This window comes from Crinia signifera, chromosome 9 (genome assembly GCF_055691185.1).
Source record: "Crinia signifera chromosome 9, ASM5569118v1, whole genome shotgun sequence".
NCBI lineage: Eukaryota > Metazoa > Chordata > Amphibia > Anura > Myobatrachidae > Crinia > Crinia signifera.
In genome coordinates, this window is record NC_139225.1 from 122722002 (window position 1) to 122745264 (window position 23263).

The 23263-nt window shown below is 39.5% G+C and overlaps 12 non-coding genes across 12 annotated transcripts; all 12 read left to right on the forward strand.

Moving 5' to 3' along the window:
- Nucleotides 1-646: 646 nt before the first annotated feature.
- TRNAR-UCG (transfer RNA arginine (anticodon UCG)) lies at nucleotides 647-719 on the forward strand. Its single transcript has one exon. It is a non-coding gene; the product is annotated as a tRNA-Arg (tRNA).
- A 1094-nt stretch (nucleotides 720-1813) lies between these two features.
- On the forward strand, nucleotides 1814-1886 carry TRNAR-UCG (transfer RNA arginine (anticodon UCG)). The gene has a single exon. It is a non-coding gene; the product is annotated as a tRNA-Arg (tRNA).
- A 251-nt stretch (nucleotides 1887-2137) lies between these two features.
- Nucleotides 2138-2210, forward strand: TRNAR-UCG (transfer RNA arginine (anticodon UCG)). The gene has a single exon. It is a non-coding gene; the product is annotated as a tRNA-Arg (tRNA).
- A 1377-nt stretch (nucleotides 2211-3587) lies between these two features.
- TRNAR-UCG (transfer RNA arginine (anticodon UCG)) lies at nucleotides 3588-3660 on the forward strand. The gene has a single exon. It is a non-coding gene; the product is annotated as a tRNA-Arg (tRNA).
- Nucleotides 3661-4754: 1094 nt separating this feature from the next.
- TRNAR-UCG (transfer RNA arginine (anticodon UCG)) lies at nucleotides 4755-4827 on the forward strand. The gene has a single exon. It is a non-coding gene; the product is annotated as a tRNA-Arg (tRNA).
- Nucleotides 4828-5078: 251 nt separating this feature from the next.
- Nucleotides 5079-5151, forward strand: TRNAR-UCG (transfer RNA arginine (anticodon UCG)). Its single transcript has one exon. It is a non-coding gene; the product is annotated as a tRNA-Arg (tRNA).
- Nucleotides 5152-6528: 1377 nt separating this feature from the next.
- TRNAR-UCG (transfer RNA arginine (anticodon UCG)) lies at nucleotides 6529-6601 on the forward strand. Its single transcript has one exon. It is a non-coding gene; the product is annotated as a tRNA-Arg (tRNA).
- Nucleotides 6602-7695: 1094 nt separating this feature from the next.
- On the forward strand, nucleotides 7696-7768 carry TRNAR-UCG (transfer RNA arginine (anticodon UCG)). Its single transcript has one exon. It is a non-coding gene; the product is annotated as a tRNA-Arg (tRNA).
- A 251-nt stretch (nucleotides 7769-8019) lies between these two features.
- On the forward strand, nucleotides 8020-8092 carry TRNAR-UCG (transfer RNA arginine (anticodon UCG)). The gene has a single exon. It is a non-coding gene; the product is annotated as a tRNA-Arg (tRNA).
- Nucleotides 8093-20860: 12768 nt separating this feature from the next.
- Nucleotides 20861-20933, forward strand: TRNAR-UCG (transfer RNA arginine (anticodon UCG)). Its single transcript has one exon. It is a non-coding gene; the product is annotated as a tRNA-Arg (tRNA).
- A 251-nt stretch (nucleotides 20934-21184) lies between these two features.
- TRNAR-UCG (transfer RNA arginine (anticodon UCG)) lies at nucleotides 21185-21257 on the forward strand. Its single transcript has one exon. It is a non-coding gene; the product is annotated as a tRNA-Arg (tRNA).
- A 921-nt stretch (nucleotides 21258-22178) lies between these two features.
- Nucleotides 22179-22251, forward strand: TRNAR-UCG (transfer RNA arginine (anticodon UCG)). Its single transcript has one exon. It is a non-coding gene; the product is annotated as a tRNA-Arg (tRNA).
- The last annotated feature ends 1012 nt before the right edge of the window (nucleotides 22252-23263 follow it).

Consider the following 23263-nt stretch of genomic DNA (forward strand, 5'->3'; position numbering starts at 1 on the left):
TGACAAACACATTTTAAAAGATTTAGAGGTGGAGCTAATTCCTTTTCTTTTAGCAAATTTGGAATACATTAACATGTGTTGTCCGATGCAAAGTATTTCTATTTCTCAGAAGAGTTCAATTTTATTTAAGAACTTGATGTGGGCATTGCTGAAAAAACAATATGACTTTCTCAGAAAATTAATCAATAAGATTATATTTTGCATCTTGGTTAGTTATCCATAATACATTTTATACCAAACTTTCTTGCAAAGAATGTAAATATTTTTTTACATTGGTATAACTTATACCAAACCTTCCATGGACTACAATTATGCCATGAGCCGGCCGCTTGGCTTTGAGGATAAGTCGTCTGACTCTGAGATCAGAAGTTTGAGTGTTCAAGTACCTTCATGGTCAAATGTGTACAGTTTATCCCTCTTATGCATATATGGGTAGTTGATGTATGAAATTTTTTGTTATCTTGATTCTCTAAACATCATTATGTGCATATAAAAATGTTTTTATCAATTTGTTCGTATTGTTATTGATTGTAGCTTTTATGCATCTATGGATTAATGATATATCACATGTTTTATTATCTTAGGTCTTTACATTACACAGCAAACATCACAGCTTGGACATAGGGCTGCAGTAAAGGGAACAGTTGACCGCGTGGCCTAATGGATAAGGCGTCTGACTTCGGATCAGAAGATTGAGGGTTCGAGTCCCTTCGTGGTCGAGTGTGTACAAGTTGTCCATTTTATGGATCTATGGGTAGTTGACGTATTAAGTGTTATGTTATCTTATGGCTCAAAACATCACTGTGTGCATACAAAAAAATATTTTTCTCAATTTGGTTGTAGGGTTAATGATTGTAACTTTTATGCATCTATGGATTAATGCCATATCACATGTTAGGTTATCTTAGGTCTCTACAATACACAGCAATCACAACAGCTTGGACATAGGCATGCAGATCAGTGAGCCGTTGACCGCAGCCTGCACATAAAAAATAATTTCCCGATTTTGTGTTCTAAACATTTTAAGTTTTGGAGGTGATCTTTACTGAACAATTTGACTTTCTCTCAAAATCAATAATTAAAATGATTTATTGGATCTTCGTTTGTTTTTACTTGTTTTTACAAATGTTTCTACTCAAATAAAAAATGCAGATGTGTAGTGGTGAGTGACAAACACATTTTAAAAGATTTAGAGATGGAGCTAATTCCTTTTCTTTTAGCAAATTTGGAATACATTAACATGTGTTGTCCGATGCAAAGTATTTCTATTTCTCAGAAGAGTTCAATTTTATTTAAGAACTTGATGTGGGCATTGCTGAATAAACAATATGACTTTCTCAGAAAATTAATCAATAAGATTGTATTTTGCATCTTGGTTAGTTATCCATAATACATTTTATACCAAACTTTCTTGCAAAGAATGTAAATATTTTTTTTCATTGGTATAACTCATACCAAACCTTCCATGGACTACAATTTTGTCATGAGCTGGCTGCTTGGCTTTGAGGATAAGGCGTCTGACTCTGAAATCAGAAGTTTGAGTGTTCAAGTACCTTTGTGGTCAAATGTGTACAGTTTATCCCTCTTATGCATATATGGGAAGTTGATGTATGAAATTTTTTGTTATCTTGAGTCTCTAAACATCATTATGTGCATATAAAAATGTTTTTCTCAATTTGTTCGTATTGTTAATGATTGTAACTTTTATGCATCTATGGATTTATGATATATCACATGTTTTATTATCTTAGGTCTTTACATTACACAGCAAACATCACAGCTTGGACATAGGGCGGCCGTAAAGGGAGCAGTTGACCGCGTGGCCTAATGGATAAGGCGTCTGACTTCGGATCAGAAGATTGAGGGTTCGAGTCCCTTCGTGGTCGAGTGTGTACAAGTTGTCCATTTTATGCATCTATGGGTAGTTGACGTATTAAGTGTTATGTTATCTTATGGCTCTAAACATTACTGTGTGCATACAAAAAAATATTTTTCTCAATTTAGATGTAGGGTTAATGATTGTAACTTTTATGCATCTATGGATTAATGCCATATCACATGTTAGGTCATCTTAGGTCTCTACAATACACAGCAATCACAACAGCTTGGACATAGGCATGCAGATCAGTGAGCTGTTGACCGCGTGGCCTAATGGATAAGGCGTCTGACTTCGGATCAGAAGATTGAGGCTTCGAGTCCCTTCGTGGTCGAGTGTGTACAAGTTGTCCATTTTATGCATCTATGGGTAGTTGACGTATTAAGTGTTATGTTATCTTATGGCCTAGTAGATAAGGCGTCTGACTTCGGATCAGAAGATTGATGGTTCGAGTCCCTTCGTGGTCGAGTGTGTACAATTTGTCCATTTTATGGATCTATGGGTAGTTGACATATTAAGTGTTATGTTATCTTATGGCTCTAAACATCACTGTGTGCATACAAAAAAATATTTTTCTCAATTTGGTTGTAGGGTTAATGATTGTAACTTTTATGCATCTATGGATTAATGCCATATCACATGTTAGGTTATCTTAGGTCTCTACAATACACAGCAATCACAACAGCTTGGACATAGGCATGCAGGTAAGTGAGCAGTTGACCGCGTGGCCTAATGGATAAGCCGTCTGACTTCGGATCAGAAGATTGAGGGTTTGAGTCCCTTCGTGGTCGAGTGTGTACAAGTTGTCCCTTTTATGAATCTATGGGTAGTTGATGTATCACATGTCATGTTAGGTCTCTAAAAATCGCAGCCTGCACATAAAAAATAATTTCCCTATTTTGTGTTCTAAACATTTTAAGTTTTGGAGGTGATCTTTACTGAACAATTTGACTTTCTCTCAAATTCAATAATTAAAATGATTTATTGGATCTTAGTTTGTCACCCAAGTGCTTGTTTTTACAAATGTTTCTTCTCAAATAAAAAATGCAGATGTGTAGTGGTGAGTGACAAACACATTTTAAAAGATTTAGAGGTGGAGCTAATTCCTTTTCTTTTAGCAAATTTGGAATACATTAACATGTGTTGTCCGATGCAAAGTATTTCTATTTCTCAGAAGAGTTCAATTTTATTTAAGAACTTGATGTGGGCATTGCTGAAAAAACAATATGACTTTCTCAGAAAATTAATCAATAAGATTATATTTTGCATCTTGGTTAGTTATCCATAATACATTTTATACCAAACTTTCTTGCAAAGAATGTAAATATTTTTTTACATTGGTATAACTTATACCAAACCTTCCATGGACTACAATTATGCCATGAGCCGGCCGCTTGGCTTTGAGGATAAGTCGTCTGACTCTGAGATCAGAAGTTTGAGTGTTCAAGTACCTTCATGGTCAAATGTGTACAGTTTATCCCTCTTATGCATATATGGGTAGTTGATGTATGAAATTTTTTGTTATCTTGATTCTCTAAACATCATTATGTGCATATAAAAATGTTTTTATCAATTTGTTCGTATTGTTATTGATTGTAGCTTTTATGCATCTATGGATTAATGATATATCACATGTTTTATTATCTTAGGTCTTTACATTACACAGCAAACATCACAGCTTGGACATAGGGCTGCAGTAAAGGGAACAGTTGACCGCGTGGCCTAATGGATAAGGCGTCTGACTTCGGATCAGAAGATTGAGGGTTCGAGTCCCTTCGTGGTCGAGTGTGTACAAGTTGTCCATTTTATGGATCTATGGGTAGTTGACGTATTAAGTGTTATGTTATCTTATGGCTCTAAACATCACTGTGTGCATACAAAAAAATATTTTTCTCAATTTGGTTGTAGGGTTAATGATTGTAACTTTTATGCATCTATGGATTAATGCCATATCACATGTTAGGTTATCTTAGGTCTCTACAATACACAGCAATCACAACAGCTTGGACATAGGCATGCAGATCAGTGAGCCGTTGACCGCAGCCTGCACATAAAAAATAATTTCCCGATTTTGTGTTCTAAACATTTTAAGTTTTGGAGGTGATCTTTACTGAACAATTTGACTTTCTCTCAAAATCAATAATTAAAATGATTTATTGGATCTTCGTTTGTTTTTACTTGTTTTTACAAATGTTTCTACTCAAATAAAAAATGCAGATGTGTAGTGGTGAGTGACAAACACATTTTAAAAGATTTAGAGATGGAGCTAATTCCTTTTCTTTTAGCAAATTTGGAATACATTAACATGTGTTGTCCGATGCAAAGTATTTCTATTTCTCAGAAGAGTTCAATTTTATTTAAGAACTTGATGTGGGCATTGCTGAATAAACAATATGACTTTCTCAGAAAATTAATCAATAAGATTGTATTTTGCATCTTGGTTAGTTATCCATAATACATTTTATACCAAACTTTCTTGCAAAGAATGTAAATATTTTTTTTCATTGGTATAACTCATACCAAACCTTCCATGGACTACAATTTTGTCATGAGCTGGCTGCTTGGCTTTGAGGATAAGGCGTCTGACTCTGAAATCAGAAGTTTGAGTGTTCAAGTACCTTTGTGGTCAAATGTGTACAGTTTATCCCTCTTATGCATATATGGGAAGTTGATGTATGAAATTTTTTGTTATCTTGAGTCTCTAAACATCATTATGTGCATATAAAAATGTTTTTCTCAATTTGTTCGTATTGTTAATGATTGTAACTTTTATGCATCTATGGATTTATGATATATCACATGTTTTATTATCTTAGGTCTTTACATTACACAGCAAACATCACAGCTTGGACATAGGGCGGCCGTAAAGGGAGCAGTTGACCGCGTGGCCTAATGGATAAGGCGTCTGACTTCGGATCAGAAGATTGAGGGTTCGAGTCCCTTCGTGGTCGAGTGTGTACAAGTTGTCCATTTTATGCATCTATGGGTAGTTGACGTATTAAGTGTTATGTTATCTTATGGCTCTAAACATTACTGTGTGCATACAAAAAAATATTTTTCTCAATTTAGATGTAGGGTTAATGATTGTAACTTTTATGCATCTATGGATTAATGCCATATCACATGTTAGGTCATCTTAGGTCTCTACAATACACAGCAATCACAACAGCTTGGACATAGGCATGCAGATCAGTGAGCTGTTGACCGCGTGGCCTAATGGATAAGGCGTCTGACTTCGGATCAGAAGATTGAGGCTTCGAGTCCCTTCGTGGTCGAGTGTGTACAAGTTGTCCATTTTATGCATCTATGGGTAGTTGACGTATTAAGTGTTATGTTATCTTATGGCCTAGTAGATAAGGCGTCTGACTTCGGATCAGAAGATTGATGGTTCGAGTCCCTTCGTGGTCGAGTGTGTACAATTTGTCCATTTTATGGATCTATGGGTAGTTGACATATTAAGTGTTATGTTATCTTATGGCTCTAAACATCACTGTGTGCATACAAAAAAATATTTTTCTCAATTTGGTTGTAGGGTTAATGATTGTAACTTTTATGCATCTATGGATTAATGCCATATCACATGTTAGGTTATCTTAGGTCTCTACAATACACAGCAATCACAACAGCTTGGACATAGGCATGCAGGTAAGTGAGCAGTTGACCGCGTGGCCTAATGGATAAGCCGTCTGACTTCGGATCAGAAGATTGAGGGTTTGAGTCCCTTCGTGGTCGAGTGTGTACAAGTTGTCCCTTTTATGAATCTATGGGTAGTTGATGTATCACATGTCATGTTAGGTCTCTAAAAATCGCAGCCTGCACATAAAAAATAATTTCCCTATTTTGTGTTCTAAACATTTTAAGTTTTGGAGGTGATCTTTACTGAACAATTTGACTTTCTCTCAAATTCAATAATTAAAATGATTTATTGGATCTTAGTTTGTCACCCAAGTGCTTGTTTTTACAAATGTTTCTTCTCAAATAAAAAATGCAGATGTGTAGTGGTGAGTGACAAACACATTTTAAAAGATTTAGAGGTGGAGCTAATTCCTTTTCTTTTAGCAAATTTGGAATACATTAACATGTGTTGTCCGATGCAAAGTATTTCTATTTCTCAGAAGAGTTCAATTTTATTTAAGAACTTGATGTGGGCATTGCTGAAAAAACAATATGACTTTCTCAGAAAATTAATCAATAAGATTATATTTTGCATCTTGGTTAGTTATCCATAATACATTTTATACCAAACTTTCTTGCAAAGAATGTAAATATTTTTTTACATTGGTATAACTTATACCAAACCTTCCATGGACTACAATTATGCCATGAGCCGGCCGCTTGGCTTTGAGGATAAGTCGTCTGACTCTGAGATCAGAAGTTTGAGTGTTCAAGTACCTTCATGGTCAAATGTGTACAGTTTATCCCTCTTATGCATATATGGGTAGTTGATGTATGAAATTTTTTGTTATCTTGATTCTCTAAACATCATTATGTGCATATAAAAATGTTTTTATCAATTTGTTCGTATTGTTATTGATTGTAGCTTTTATGCATCTATGGATTAATGATATATCACATGTTTTATTATCTTAGGTCTTTACATTACACAGCAAACATCACAGCTTGGACATAGGGCTGCAGTAAAGGGAACAGTTGACCGCGTGGCCTAATGGATAAGGCGTCTGACTTCGGATCAGAAGATTGAGGGTTCGAGTCCCTTCGTGGTCGAGTGTGTACAAGTTGTCCATTTTATGGATCTATGGGTAGTTGACGTATTAAGTGTTATGTTATCTTATGGCTCTAAACATCACTGTGTGCATACAAAAAAATATTTTTCTCAATTTGGTTGTAGGGTTAATGATTGTAACTTTTATGCATCTATGGATTAATGCCATATCACATGTTAGGTTATCTTAGGTCTCTACAATACACAGCAATCACAACAGCTTGGACATAGGCATGCAGATCAGTGAGCCGTTGACCGCAGCCTGCACATAAAAAATAATTTCCCGATTTTGTGTTCTAAACATTTTAAGTTTTGGAGGTGATCTTTACTGAACAATTTGACTTTCTCTCAAAATCAATAATTAAAATGATTTATTGGATCTTCGTTTGTTTTTACTTGTTTTTACAAATGTTTCTACTCAAATAAAAAATGCAGATGTGTAGTGGTGAGTGACAAACACATTTTAAAAGATTTAGAGATGGAGCTAATTCCTTTTCTTTTAGCAAATTTGGAATACATTAACATGTGTTGTCCGATGCAAAGTATTTCTATTTCTCAGAAGAGTTCAATTTTATTTAAGAACTTGATGTGGGCATTGCTGAATAAACAATATGACTTTCTCAGAAAATTAATCAATAAGATTGTATTTTGCATCTTGGTTAGTTATCCATAATACATTTTATACCAAACTTTCTTGCAAAGAATGTAAATATTTTTTTTCATTGGTATAACTCATACCAAACCTTCCATGGACTACAATTTTGTCATGAGCTGGCTGCTTGGCTTTGAGGATAAGGCGTCTGACTCTGAAATCAGAAGTTTGAGTGTTCAAGTACCTTTGTGGTCAAATGTGTACAGTTTATCCCTCTTATGCATATATGGGAAGTTGATGTATGAAATTTTTTGTTATCTTGAGTCTCTAAACATCATTATGTGCATATAAAAATGTTTTTCTCAATTTGTTCGTATTGTTAATGATTGTAACTTTTATGCATCTATGGATTTATGATATATCACATGTTTTATTATCTTAGGTCTTTACATTACACAGCAAACATCACAGCTTGGACATAGGGCGGCCGTAAAGGGAGCAGTTGACCGCGTGGCCTAATGGATAAGGCGTCTGACTTCGGATCAGAAGATTGAGGGTTCGAGTCCCTTCGTGGTCGAGTGTGTACAAGTTGTCCATTTTATGCATCTATGGGTAGTTGACGTATTAAGTGTTATGTTATCTTATGGCTCTAAACATTACTGTGTGCATACAAAAAAATATTTTTCTCAATTTAGATGTAGGGTTAATGATTGTAACTTTTATGCATCTATGGATTAATGCCATATCACATGTTAGGTCATCTTAGGTCTCTACAATACACAGCAATCACAACAGCTTGGACATAGGCATGCAGATCAGTGAGCTGTTGACCGCGTGGCCTAATGGATAAGGCGTCTGACTTCGGATCAGAAGATTGAGGCTTCGAGTCCCTTCGTGGTCGAGTGTGTACAAGTTGTCCCTTTTATGTATCTATGGGTAGTTGATGTATCACATGTCATGTTAGGTCTCTAAAAATCGCAGCCTGCACATAAAAAATAATTTCCCGATTTTGTGTTCTAAACATTTTAAGTTTTGGAGGTGATCTTTACTGAACAATTTGACTTTCTCTCAAAATCAATAATTAAAATGATTTATTGGATCTTAGTTTGTCACCCAAGTGCTTGTTTTTACAAATGTTTCTTCTCAAATAAAAAATGCAGATGTGTAGTGGTGAGTGACAAACACATTTTAACCCCTTCCCGACATTTGACGTACATTTACGTCATGGTCGGGAAGTACTTCCCGACACATGGCATAAATGTACGTCATGCCATTTAACTGCCACCGCGTCTATAGACGCGGTGACAGTTTAAACATGTCTACTGTCCCTGACAGCAGACATGTCCCTGCATGCCCAGGGGGGGCTGCGATGCCGCCCCCCCGTCGGCGATCGCTGTGATTGGCTTTTCAGTGTGAACAGCCATTCACAGCGTTTTCTGTGTCACCGGCGAATAACGTTCGCCGGTGACACAGGGATCGGAGGTGATTGGTGCTGTAAAGTACAGCACCAATCACCGCGGGGTGTAAGGGTGACACTGGTGTCACCCCACCTCACCCCGCCCGCCCCCAAAGGCCGTGATTGGTTCGTCGGACCGACGAACCAATCACAGCCATGGAGGGGGGTTTAAACTAACGGTGACTGCACTGCAGACGCCATTCCGGTCTGGAATTGCGTGCAGTGCGGTCACCGTGCCTAGCTGCCGCAGTATACTGACCTGAACCTTGCAAAATACTTACCTGATCACTGCCTGGATCTTGCTACTTCTTGTGACTTCCTGTGCTGTGTTGTGCTGTGTTGTGCTGCTGCAGTGTCATCGAGTTATAGATAGAGAGATAGAGAGAGAGAGATAGAGAGGGCTAGTGACAGAGAGTGCTATATTTTGTGCTGCTGCAGTGTGATAGAGTTATAGATAGAGAGATAGAGAGAGATAGAGAGAGATAGAGAGATAGTGACAGATTGTGCTATATATATTTTTATATAACTGACTGCTGCCCCCCCTTTTGTTCTGATCAGTATAAATTAACTGATCAGCAACTTTTTGGGGGCGCAGGTTTTTTTTATATATATATATATATACCTGTCAGTGCTGCTGCTGCAGTGTCATAGAGTGATAGATAGTGAGAGATAGAGAGATAGAGAGAGATAGTGACAGAGAGTGATAGAGACTGCTATATTTTGTGTCTGCTGCCCCCCTTTTGTGCACCCCCAGCAACTTTTTGGGGGTGCAGGGGTTATTTTTCATATATATAACTGTCAGTGCTGCTGCTGCAGTGTCATAGAGTGATAGATAGTGAGAGATAGAGAGATAGAGAGAGATAGTGACAGAGAGTGATAGAGAGTGCTATATTTTGTGTCTGCTGCCCCCGCCTTTTGTGCTGATCACTATATCTGAGGTGATCAGCAACTTTTTGGGGGTGCAGAGGTTTTTTTTTTTTATATATATACCTGTCAGTTGCTGCCAGTTGCACTGTCAGTTGCACCAAAGGTTGTGCACCTGCTGCCCCTCACTGGTAATCAGTGTCGCATCACTGATCACCTTTTTTTTTTTTGAGGGTGCTGTGGGGTCTTTTTTTAATTTTTTTTTTACACACACTGTGATTTTGTGGGTGTCCTGTGGCCACTGTGCGCTGATCAGTGACGTACATCACTGATCAGCTTTTTCGGCACAGGGTTGATCTATTTTTTTTTATCAAATTCCTGTTGCCTTTGAGCGCTGTTCAGTGACGGACGTTACTGACCAACATCTGTGCTCAATTTTTGGCGCAGGACCTTTTTTTTTTTTTTTTAACCCCTTCAATTTTTTATTTTTTTAACCCCTTCAATTTTTTTTTTTTTATTGGGATCAAATTCCTGTATAAAGTATTTTTTTTTTTCTGCACTACATACACACTACACACTACATACCCCCCGGGTTGAAATAAAGTTTGTACCCCCCCTACACTATACACGTGTTGAAACATTTCACTACCAGAAACACAAAAATAAAAATGGCATCCCAAATGTCATCCCAAATGTCATCCCTGTCATGCCAGAAGAATGTATTCAGCGGAGGAGGCATATGCCATGCTTGCCTCTGACTCTGACACAGCCAGTGAGGCAAGCGGGGAATTTGAAGGATTCATCTTAAGCTCCTCTTCCTCCTCTAGTGATGAGGGACCCCCTCAAAGACGCCCCCGTAGAGCAGCTGAGACACCCCCCCCCCAATAATTGATCTCGTATGGACCCCACCACCAGACAATTTTGAGCCCCAGGTTCCTGAGTTTTTGGCCATCCCAGGAATCCAATTTGATTCCACAGGTCTCAGAGAAATTGACTTTTTCAAATTATTTTTCTCTGATGATTTTATAAATTTAATGGTGGACCAAACTAATTTATATGCCCAGCAGTTTATTGCTCAAAACCCCACGTCATCATTTGCTAGGTGGACCCCTGTAGATGCAGTAGAGATGATGACGTTTTGGGGTCTGGTGTTTCATATGGGCATAGTAAAAAAGCCAGAAATTAGGCAATATTGGAGTACAGATGTTCTGTACAGCACCCCATTTTACCGTATGGCCATGACTCGGGCTCGTTTTGAGATGATCCTTAAATTTTTGCATTACAACGATAATGCACAGTGCCCACCCAGAGATGATCCCACCTTTGACCGGCTATTCAAAGTCAGGCCGGTCATTGATCATTTCAGTGCCAAATTTGCAGAGATGTACATCCCTGAAAAATTTATTTGTATTGACGAGTCCCTTATACATTTTAAAGGAAGGGTTAAATTCCGCCAGTACCTTCCCAGTAAGAGGGCAAGGTATGGCATAAAAATGTATAAGCTGTGTGAAAGCACCTCAGGGTACACCCACATGTTTAGGGTATATGAAGGGAAGGATTCAAGAATTGAACCGCCAGAATGCCCCCCCTCCCTCGTAGGTGTTAGTGGAAAAATTGTCTGGGATTTAGTGCACCCCTTCCTGGATAAAGGTTATCACCTCTATGTGGATAACTTTTACACTAGCATCCCCCTGTTTAAGGCCCTTGGTTCAAGAGGTACAGCAGCTTGCGGTACTGTGCGCAAGAACCAAAGAGGCCTCCCAAAAACGCACATTGCCCAAGTAATGAGAAGGGGTGAAAGCAGGGGAATATGCACCGAAAATATGTTGTTGGTCAAATATAAGGACAAGAGGGATGTCCTTATACTGACAACAATTCACGGAGACAGTACCACCTCCGTCCCTGTACGAGGTACCAGTACCCACACCTCAAAACCTAATTGTATCCTGGATTACAATAGGTACATGGGCGGAGTGGATCTTTCAGATCAGGTACTGAAGCCGTACAGTGCCCTGCGGAAAACAAAAATCTGGTACAAGAAGCTGGCCGTGTATATCATCCAGATGGCACTGTATAACGCTTACGTGCTATTCCGTTCTACCGGCCAGAGGGGGACATTTATGCACTTTCAAGAGGAAGTCATAAAGGGCCTAATATTTGGGAACCAGCAGGCAGAGGGCCCCAGTACTTCTAGTTCTGGCCCCCGTATTGTACCAGGGCAGCATTTTCCTGATGAAATCCCCTCCACTGGAAAAAAGGGCAGGACACAAAAAAGGTGCAAAGTTTGCTATAAAAAGGGAATAAGAAAGCAAACTATTTTCCAGTGTGACACTTGCCCCGACCAACCCGGCCTATGTATAAAGGAGTGTTTTAAAATATACCACACATCTATGGATTATTAGGTTCATAATTTCACCGTGCTTCGGGGGTCTTGCTAATGCCACATAGCACCCACCATTCATTACACCAGAATCTGAGCCGCAAAATCCAAAAATCACTCCTTCCCTTCTGAGTCCTGCCATGTACCCAACTGGTATTTTTTGGTCACATGTGAGGCATTGCCGTACTCGGGAGAAATTGGGGCACAGATTTTGGGGTGCTTTTTCTCCTTCATACCTTCTGAAAATGAAAAATTTTGAGCCAGAACTGCATTTTTGTGTAAAAAAATGTAATTTTTCATTTTCACTGCCCAGTTGTATCAAAATTGGTGAAACCCCTGGGGGTTTGAAATGTACACTATACCCCTAGATGAATTCCCTGAGGGGTGTAGTTTGCAAAATTGGGTCACTTGTGGGGGGGTTCCACTGTATTGGTGCTTTGGGGGTCTTGCTAATGCGACATAGCACCCACCAACATTCCACCAGAACTTGTGCTGCAAAATCCAAATATCACTCCTTCCCTTCTGAGTCCTGCCACTTTTTGGTCACACATGAGGCATTGCCGTACTCGGGAGAAATTGGGGCACAGATTTTGGGGTGCTTTGTCTCCTTCATTCCTTGTGAAAATGAAAAATTTTGAGCCAGAACTGCATTTTTGTGTAAAAAAATGTAATTTTTCATTTTCACTGCCCAGTTGTATCAAAATTGGTGAAACCCCTGGGGGTTTGAAATGTACACTATACACCTAGATGAATTCCCTGAGGGGTGTAGTTTGCAAAATGGGGTCACTTGTTGGGGGGTTCCCCTGTATTGGTGCTTTGGGGGTCTTGCTAATGCGACATAGCACCCACCAACATTCCACCAGAATTTGTGCTGCAAAATCCAAATATCACTCCTTCCCTTCTGAGTCCTGCCACTTTTTGGTCACACATGAGGCATTGCCGTACTCGGGAGAAATTGGGGCACAGATTTTGGGGTGCTTTGTCTCCTTCATTCCTTGTGAAAATGAAAAATTTTGAGCCAGAACTGCATTTTTGTGTTAAAAAATGTAATTTTTCATTTGCACAGCCCAGTTGTATCAAAATTGGTGAAACCCCTGGGGGTATGAAATGTACACTATACCCCTAGATGAATTCCCTGAGGGGTGTAGTTTGCAAAATGGGGTCACTTGTGGGGGGGTTCCACTGTATTGGTGCTTGGGGGGTCTTGCTAATGCGACATAGCACCCACCAGCATTCCACCAGAATCTGAGCTGCAAAATCCAAAAATCACTCCTTCCCTTCTGAGTCCTGCCATGCACCCAAATGGTATTTTTTGGTCACATGTGAGGCATTGCCGTACTCGGGAGAAATTGGGGCACAGATTTTGGGGTGCTTTGTCTCCTTCATTCCTTGTGAAAATGAAAAATTTTGAGCCAGAACTGCATTTTTGTGTAAAAAATGTAATTTTTCATTTGCACAGCCCAGTTGTATCAAAATTGGTGAAACCCCTGGGGGTATGAAATGTACACTATACCCCTAGATGAATTCCCTGAGGGGTGTAGTTTGCAAAATGGGGTCACTTGTGGGGGGGTTTCACTGTATTGGTGCTTGGGGGGTCTTGCTAATGCGACATAGCACCCACCAACATTCCACCAGAATCTGAGCTGCAAAATCCCAAAATCACTCCTTCCCTTCTGAGTCCTGCCATGCACCCAAATGGTATTTTTTGGTCACATGTGAGGCATTGCCGTACTCGGGAGAAATTGGGGCACAGATTTTGGGGTGCTTTGTCTCCTTCATTCCTTGTGAAAATTAAAAATTTTGAGCCAGAACTGCATTTTTGTGTAAAAAAATGTAATTTTTCATTTTCACTGCCCAGTTGTATCAAAATTGGTGAAACCCCTGGGGGTTTGAAATGTACACTATACCCCTAGATGAATTCCCTGAGGGGTGTAGTTTGCAAAATGGGGTCACTTGTGGGGGGCTTCCACTGTATTGGTGCTTGGGGGGTCTTGCTAATGCGACATAGCACCCACCAACATTCCACCAGAATCTGAGCTGCAAAATCCCAAAATCACTCCTTCCCTTCTGAGTCCTGCCATGCACCCAAATGGTATTTTTTGGTCACATGTGAGGCATTGCCGTACTCGGGAGAAATTGGGGCACAGATTTTGGGGTGCTTTGTCTCCTTCATTCCTTGTGAAAATGAAAAATTTTGAGCCAGAACTGCATTTTTGTGTAAAAAATGTAATTTTTCATTTGCACAGCCCAGTTGTATCAAAATTGGTGAAACCCCTGGGGGTATGAAATGTACACTATACCCCTAGATGAATTCCCTGAGGGGTGTAGTTTGCAAAATGGGGTCACTTGTGGGGGGGTTCCACTGTATTGGTGCTTGGGGGGTCTTGCTAATGCGACATAGCACCCACCAACATTCCACCAGAATCTGAGCTGCAAAATCCCAAAATCACTCCTTCCCTTCTGAGTCCTGCCATGCACCCAAATGGTATTTTTTGGTCACATGTGAGGCATTGCCGTACTCGGGAGAAATTGGGGCACAGATTTTGGGGTGCTTTGTCTCCTTCATTCCTTGTGAAAATGAAAAATTTTGAGCCAGAACTGCATTTTTGTGTAAAAAATGTAATTTTTCATTTGCACAGCCCAGTTGTATCAAAATTGGTGAAACCCCTGGGGGTATGAAATGTACACTATACCCCTAGATGAATTCCCTGAGGGGTGTAGTTTGCAAAATGGGGTCACTTGTGGAGGGGTTCCACTGTATTGGTGCTTGGGGGGTCTTGCTAATGCGACATAGCACCCACCAACATTCCACCAGAATCTGAGCTGCAAAATCCCAAAATCACTCCTTCCCTTCTGAGTCCTGCCATGCACCCAAATGGTATTTTTTGGTCACATGTGAGGCATTGCCGTACTCGGGAGAAATTGGGGCACAGATTTTGGGGTGCTTTGTCTCCTTCATTCCTTGTGAAAATTAAAAATTTTGAGCCAGAACTGCATTTTTGTGTAAAAAAATGTAATTTTTCATTTTCACTGCCTAGTTGTATCAAAATTGGTGAAACCCCTGGGGGTTTGAAATGTACACTATACCCCTAGATGAATTCCCTGAGGGGTGTAGTTTGCAAAATGGGGTCACTTGTGGGGGGGTTCCACTGTATTGGTGCTTGGGGGGTCTTGCTAATGCGACATAGCACCCACCAACATTCCACCAGAATCTGAGCTGCAAAATCCCAAAATCACTCCTTCCCTTCTGAGTCCTGCCATGCACCCAAATGGTATTTTTTGGTCACATGTGAGGCATTGCCGTACTCGGGAGAAATTGGGGCACAGATTTTGGGGTGCTTTGTCTCCTTCATTCCTTGTGAAAATGAAAAATTTTGAGCCAGAACTGCATTTTTGTGTAAAAAATGTAATTTTTCATTTGCACAGCCCAGTTGTATCAAAATTGGTGAAACCCCTGGGGGTATGAAATGTACACTATACCCCTAGATGAATTCCCTGAGGGGTGTAGTTTGCAAAATGGGGTCACTTGTGGGGGGGTTCCACTGTATTGGTGCTTGGGGGGTCTTGCTAATGCGACATAGCACCCACCAACATTCCACCAGAATCTGAGCTGCAAAATCCCAAAATCACTCCTTCCCTTCTGAGTCCTGCCATGCACCCAAATGGTATTTTTTGGTCACACGTGAGGCATTGCCGTACTCGGGAGAAATTGGGGCACAGATTTTGAGGTGCTTTGTCTCCTTCATTCCTTGTGAAAATGAAAAATTTTGAGCCAGAACTGCATTTTTGTGTTAAAAAATGTAATTTTTCATTTGCACAGCCCAGTTGTATCAAAATTGGTGAAACCCCTGGGGGTATGAAATGTACACTATACCCCTAGATGAATTCCCTGAGGGGTGTAGTTTGCAAAATGGGGTCACTTGTGGGGGGGTTCCACTGTATTGGTGCTTGGGGGGTCTTGCTAATGCGACATAGCACCCACCAGCATTCCACCAGAATCTGAGCTGCAAAATCCAAAAATCACTCCTTCCCTTCTGAGTCCTGCCATGCACCCAAATGGTATTTTTTGGTCACATGTGAGGCATTGCCGTACTCGGGAGAAATTGGGGCACAGATTTTGGGGTGCTTTGTCTCCTTCATTCCTTGTGAAAATGAAAAATTTTGAGCCAGAACTGCATTTTTGTGTAAAAAATGTAATTTTTCATTTGCACAGCCCAGTTGTATCAAAATTGGTGAAACCCCTGGGGGTATGAAATGTACACTATACCCCTAGATGAATTCCCTGAGGGGTGTAGTTTGCAAAATGGGGTCACTTGTGGGGGGGTTCCACTGTATTGGTGCTTGGGGGGTCTTGCTAATGCGACATAGCACCCACCAACATTCCACCAGAATCTGAGCTGCAAAATCCCAAAATCACTCCTTCCCTTCTGAGTCCTGCCATGCACCCAAATGGTATTTTTTGGTCACATGTGAGGCATTGCCGTACTCGGGAGAAATTGGGGCACAGATTTTGGGGTGCTTTGTCTCCTTCATTCCTTGTGAAAATGAAAAATTTTGAGCCAGAACTGCATTTTTGTGTAAAAAATGTAATTTTTCATTTGCACAGCCCAGTTGTATCAAAATTGGTGAAACCCCTGGGGGTATGAAATGTACACTATACCCCTAGATGAATTCCCTGAGGGGTGTAGTTTGCAAAATGGGGTCACTTGTGGGGGGGTTCCACTGTATTGGTGCTTGGGGGGTCTTGCTAATGCGACATAGCACCCACCAACATTCCACCAGAATCTGAGCTGCAAAATCCCAAAATCACTCCTTCCCTTCTGAGTCCTGCCATGCACCCAAATGGTATTTTTTGGTCACATGTGAGGCATTGCCGTACTCGGGAGAAATTGGGGCACAGATTTTGGGGTGCTTTGTCTCCTTCATTCCTTGTGAAAATGAAAAATTTTGAGCCAGAACTGCATTTTTGTGTAAAAAAATGTAATTTTTCATTTTCACTGCCCAGTTGTATCAAAATTGGTGAAACCCCTGGGGGTTTGAAATGTACACTATACCCCTAGATGAATTCCCTGAGGGGTGTAGTTTGCAAAATGGGGTCACTTGTGGGGGGGTTCCACTGTATTGGTGCTTGGGGGGTCTTGCTAATGCGACATAGCACCCACCAACATTCCACCAGAATCTGAGCTGCAAAATCCCAAAATCACTCCTTCCCTTCTGAGTCCTGCCATGCACCCAAATGGTATTTTTTGGTCACATGTGAGGCATTGCCGTACTCGGGAGAAATTGGGGCACAGATTTTGGGGTGCTTTGTCTCCTTCATTCCTTGTGAAAATGAAAAATTTTGAGCCAGAACTGCATTTTTGTGTAAAAAATGTAATTTTTCATTTGCACAGCCCAGTTGTATCAAAATTGGTGAAACCCCTGGGGGTATGAAATGTACACTATACCCCTAGATGAATTCCCTGAGGGGTGTAGTTTGCAAAATGGGGTCACTTGTGGGGGGGTTCCACTGTATTGGTGCTTGGGGGGTCTTGCTAATGCGACATAGCACCCACCAACATTCCACCAGAATCTGAGCTGCAAAATCCCAAAATCACTCCTTCCCTTCTGAGTCCTGCCATGCACCCAAATGGTATTTTTTGGTCACATGTGAGGCATTGCCGTACTCGGGAGAAATTGGGGCACAGATTTTGGGGTGCTTTGTCTCCTTCATTCCTTGTGAAAATGAAAAATTTTGAGCCAGAACTGCATTTTTGTGTAAAAAATGTAATTTTTCATTTGCACAGCCCAGTTGTATCAAAATTGGTGAAACCCCTGGGGGTATGAAATGTACACTATACCCCTAGATGAATTCCCTGAGGGGTGTAGTTTGCAAAATGGGGTCACTTGTGGGGGGGTTCCACTGTATTGGTGCTTGGGGGGTCTTGCTAATGCGACATAGCACCCACCAACATTCCACCAGAATCTGAGCTGCAAAATCCCAAAATCACTCCTTCCCTTCTGAGTCCTGCCATGCACCCAAATGGTATTTTTTGGTCACATGTGAGGCATTGCCGTACTCGGGAGAAATTGGGGCACAGATTTTGGGGTGCTTTGTCTCCTTCATTCCTTGTGAAAATGAAAAATTTTGAGCCAGAACTGCATTTTTGTGTAAAAAAATGTAATTTTTCATTTTCACTGCCTAGTTGTATCAAAATTGGTGAAACCCCTGGGGGTTTGAAATGTACACTATACCCCTAGATGAATTCCCTGAGGGGTGTAGTTTGCAAAATGGGGTCACTTGTGGGGGGGTTCCACTGTATTGGTGCTTGGGGGGTCTTGCTAATGCGACATAGCACCCACCAACATTCCACCAGAATCTGAGCTGCAAAATCCCAAAATCACTCCTTCCCTTCTGAGTCCTGCCATGCACCCAAATGGTATTTTTTGGTCACATGTGAGGCATTGCCGTACTCGGGAGAAATTGGGGCACAGATTTTGGGGTGCTTTGTCTCCTTCATTCCTTGTGAAAATGAAAAATTTTGAGCCAGAACTGCATTTTTGTGTAAAAAATGTAATTTTTCATTTGCACAGCCCAGTTGTATCAAAATTGGTGAAACCCCTGGGGGTATGAAATGTACACTATACCCCTAGATGAATTCCCTGAGGGGTGTAGTTTGCAAAATGGGGTCACTTGTGGGGGGGTTCCACTGTATTGGTGCTTGGGGGGTCTTGCTAATGCGACATAGCACCCACCAACATTCCACCAGAATCTGAGCTGCAAAATCCCAAAATCACTCCTTCCCTTCTGAGTCCTGCCATGCACCCAAATGGTATTTTTTGGTCACACGTGAGGCATTGCCGTACTCGGGAGAAATTGGGGCACAGATTTTGAGGTGCTTTGTCTCCTTCATTCCTTGTGAAAATGAAAAATTTTGAGCCAGAACTGCATTTTTGTGTAAAAAATGTAATTTTTCATTTGCACAGCCCAGTTGTATCAAAATTGGTGAAACCCCTGGGGGTATGAAATGTACACTATACCCCTAGATGAATTCCCTGAGGGGTGTAGTTTGCAAAATGGGGTCACTTGTGGGGGGGTTCCACTGTATTGGTGCTTGGGGGGTCTTGCTAATGCGACATAGCACCCACCAACATTCCACCAGAATCTGAGCTGCAAAATCCCAAAATCACTCCTTCCCTTCTGAGTCCTGCCATGCACCCAAATGGTATTTTTTGGTCACATGTGAGGCATTGCCGTACTCGGGAGAAATTGGGGCACAGATTTTGGGGTGCTTTGTCTCCTTCATTCCTTGTGAAAATGAAAAATTTTGAGCCAGAAAAGCATTTTTGTGTAAATAATTTAATTTTTCATTTTCACTGCCCAGTTGTACCACAATTGGTGAAACCCCTGGGGGTTTGAAATGTACACTATACCCCTAGATGAATTCCCTGATGGGTGTAGTTTGCAAAATGGGGTCACTTGTGGGGGGGTTCCTAAATTTTAGCATCTTATGGTGCCTAGAAACCTACATGGTGCCTAAAAAATAATCTCATAAAAAGGAGGCTCCAAAATCAAGTAGGTGCTCCTTCTATTATGAAGCCTGTAGTTTGGTCAACGTGCACACTAGGGCCACATATAGGATATTTATGAAAACAAAAGAATTGGGGGAATCAATTTTAGTCACATTTCTCTAGTAAAATCTACGGTGTTCCTTAGAAAAATGTATTAAAATTGCAAATCTGCAAAAAAAATGAAATTTTGAAATTTCACCTACACTTTGTTTTAATTCCTGTGAAACACCTAAAGGGTTAACAAACTTCCAAAATGCTGTTTTGAATACTGTGAGGGGTGCAGTTTTTGAAATGGCATCATTTATGGGGGTGTCTCACATACAAGTCCCTCAAAGTCACATCAGAACTGAACTGGTCCCTAAAAAAATCAGTGTTTGAAATTTTCTTGAAAATTTGAGAATTTGCTATTCATATTGTAAGCCTCCTAGTGTCCAAAAAAATTAAAAGGAAGTTGAAATAATGATGGAAACATAAAGTAGACATATGGTCTATGTTAGTTATTAACTATTTTGAGTGGTATGATTATTTGTCTCACAAGCAGAAAATTTAACATTTTGCAAATTGCTAAATTTTCCATTTTTTTACGACATTTTGGTATTTTTCACAAAAAAACACAGACTGTATCGACCCAAATTTACCACTAATTTGAAGTACAATGTGTCACGAGAAAACAATCTCAAAATCACTGGGATAAGTAAAAGCAAAAAAAAGTTATCCCCACTTAAGTGATACATGTCAGATTTGAAAAAAAGGGCTCTGTCAGGAAGGCAAAAACATGCTGTGTCAGGAAGGGGTTAAAAGATTTAGAGGTGGAGCTAATTCCTTTTCTTTTAGCAAATTTGGAATACATTAACATGTGTTGTCCGATGCAAAGTATTTCTATTTCTCAGAAGAGTTCAATTTTATTTAAGAACTTGATGTGGGCATTGCTGAAAAAACAATATGACTTTCTCAGAAAATTAATCAATAAGATTATATTTTGCATCTTGGTTAGTTATCCATAATACATTTCATACCAAACTTTTTTGCAAAGAATGTAAATATTTTTTTACATTGGTATAACTCATACCAAACCTTCCATGGACTACAATTTTGCCATGAGCTGGCTGCTTGGCTTTGAGGATAAGGCGTCTGACTCTGAGATCAGAAGTTTGAGCGTTCAAGTACCTTCGTGGTCAAATGTGTACTCTTATGCATATATGGGTAGTTAATGTATGACATTTTTTGTTTATCTTGAGTCTCTAAACATCATTATGTGCATATTAAAATGTTTTTCTCAATTTGTTCGTATGGTTAATGATTGTAACTTTTATGCATCTATGGATTAATGATATATCACATGTTTTATTATCTTAGGTCTTTACATCACACAGCAAACATCACAGCTTGGACATAGGGCTGCAGTAAATTGAACAGTTGACCGTGTGGCCTAATGAATAAGGCGTCTGACTTCGGATCAGAAGATTGAGGGTTCGAGTCCCTTCATGGTCGAGTGTGTACAAGTTGTCCATTTTATGCATCTATGGGTAGTTGACGTATTAAGTGTTATGTTATCTTATGGCTCTAAACATCACTGTGTGCATACAAAAAAATATTTTTCTCAGTTTAGATGTAGGGTTAATGATTGTAACTTTTATGCATCTATGGATTAATGCCATATCACATGTTAGGTCATCTTAGGTCTCTACAAAACACAGCAATCACAACAGCTTGGATATAGGCATGCAGGTAAGTGAGCAGTTGACTGCGTGGCCTAATGGATAAGGCGTCTTACTTCGGATCAGAAGATTGAGGGTTCAAGTCCCTTCGTGGTCGAGTGTGTACAAGTTGTCCCTTTTATGTATCTATGGGTAGTTGATGTATCACATGTCATGTTAGGTCTCTAAAAATCGTAGCCTGCACATAAAAAATAATTTCCCGATTTTGTGTTCTAAACATTTTAAGTTTTGGAGGTGATCTTTACTGAACAATTTGACTTTCTCTCAAAATTATTAATTAAAATGATTTATTGGATCTTAGGTTGTCACCCAAGTGCTTGTTTTTACAAATGTTTCTTCTCAAATAAAAAATGCAGATGTGTAGTGGTGAGTGACAAACACATTTTAAAAGATTTAGAGGTGGAGCTAATTCCTTTTCTTTTAGCAAATTTGGAATACATTAACATGTGTTGTCCGATGCAAAGTATTTCTATTTCTCAGAAGAGTTCAATTTTATTTAAGAACGTGATGTGGGCATTGCTGAAAAAACAATATGACTTTCTCAGAAAATTAATCAATAAGATTATATTTTGCATCTTGGTTAGTTATCCATAATACATTTTATACCAAACTTTCTTGCAAATAATGTAAATATTTTTTTTACATTGGTATAACTCATACCAAACCTTCCATGGACTACAATTTTGCCATGAGCTGGCTGCTTGGCTTTGAGGATAAGGTGTCTGACTCTGAGATCAGAAGTTTGAGTGTTCAAGTACCTTCGTGGTCAAATGTGTACAGTTTATCCCTCTTATGCATATATGGGTAGTTGATGTATGAATTTTTTTGTTATCTTGAGTCTCTAAACATCATTATGTGCATATAAAAATGTTTTTCTCAATTTGTTCGTATGGTTAATGATTGTAACTTTTATGCATCTATGCATTAATGATATATCACATGTTTTATTATCTTAGGTCTTTACATTACACAGCAAACATCACAGCTTGGACATAGGGATGCAGTGAAGTGAACAGTTGACCGTGTGGCCTAATGGATAAGGCGTCTGACTTCGGATCAGAAGATTGAGGGTTCGAGTCCCTTCGTGGTCGAGTGTGTACAAGTTGTCCCTTTTATGTATCTATGGGTAGTTGATGTATCACATGTCATGTTAGGTCTCTAAAAATCGCAGCCTGCACATAAAAAATAATTTCCCGATTTTGTGTTCTAAACATTTTAAGTTTTGGAGGTGATCTTTACTGAACAATTTGACTTTCTCTCAAAATCAATAATTAAAATGATTTATTGGATCTTAGGTTGTCACCCAAGTGCTTGTTTTTACAAATGTTTCTTCTCAAATAAAAAATGCAGATGTGTAGTGGTGAGTGACAAACACATTTTAAAAGATTTAGAGGTGGAGCTAATTCCTTTTCTTTTAGCAAATTTGGAATACATTAACATGTGTTGTCCGATGCAAAGTATTTCTATTTCTCAGAAGAGTTCAATTTTATTTAAGAACGTGATGTGGGCATTGCTGAAAAAACAATATGACTTTCTCAGAAAATTAATCAATAAGATTATATTTTGCATCTTGGTTAGTTATCCATAATACATTTTATACCAAACTTTCTTGCAAAGAATGTAAATATTTTTTTACATTGGTATAGATCATACCAAACCTTCCATGGACTACGCTTTTGCCATGAGCTGGCTGCTTTGCTTTGAGGATAAGGCGTCTGACTCTGAGATCAGAAGTTTGAGCGTTCAAGTACCTTCGTGGTCAAATGTGTACAGTTTATCCCTCTTATGCATATATGGGTAGTTGATGTATGAATTTTTTTGTTATCTTGAGTCTCTAAACATCATTATGTGCATATAAAAATGTTTTTCTCAATTTGTTCGTATGGTTAATGATTGTAACTTTTATGCATCTATGGATTAATGATATATCACATGTTTTATTATCTTAGGTCTTTACATTACACAGCAAACATCACAGCTTGGACATAGGGCTGTAGTAAAGTGAACAGTTGACCGTGTGGCCTAATGGATAAGGTGTCTGACTTCGGATCAGAAGATTTAAGGTTCGAGTCCCTTCGTGGTCGAGTGTGTACAAGTTGTCCA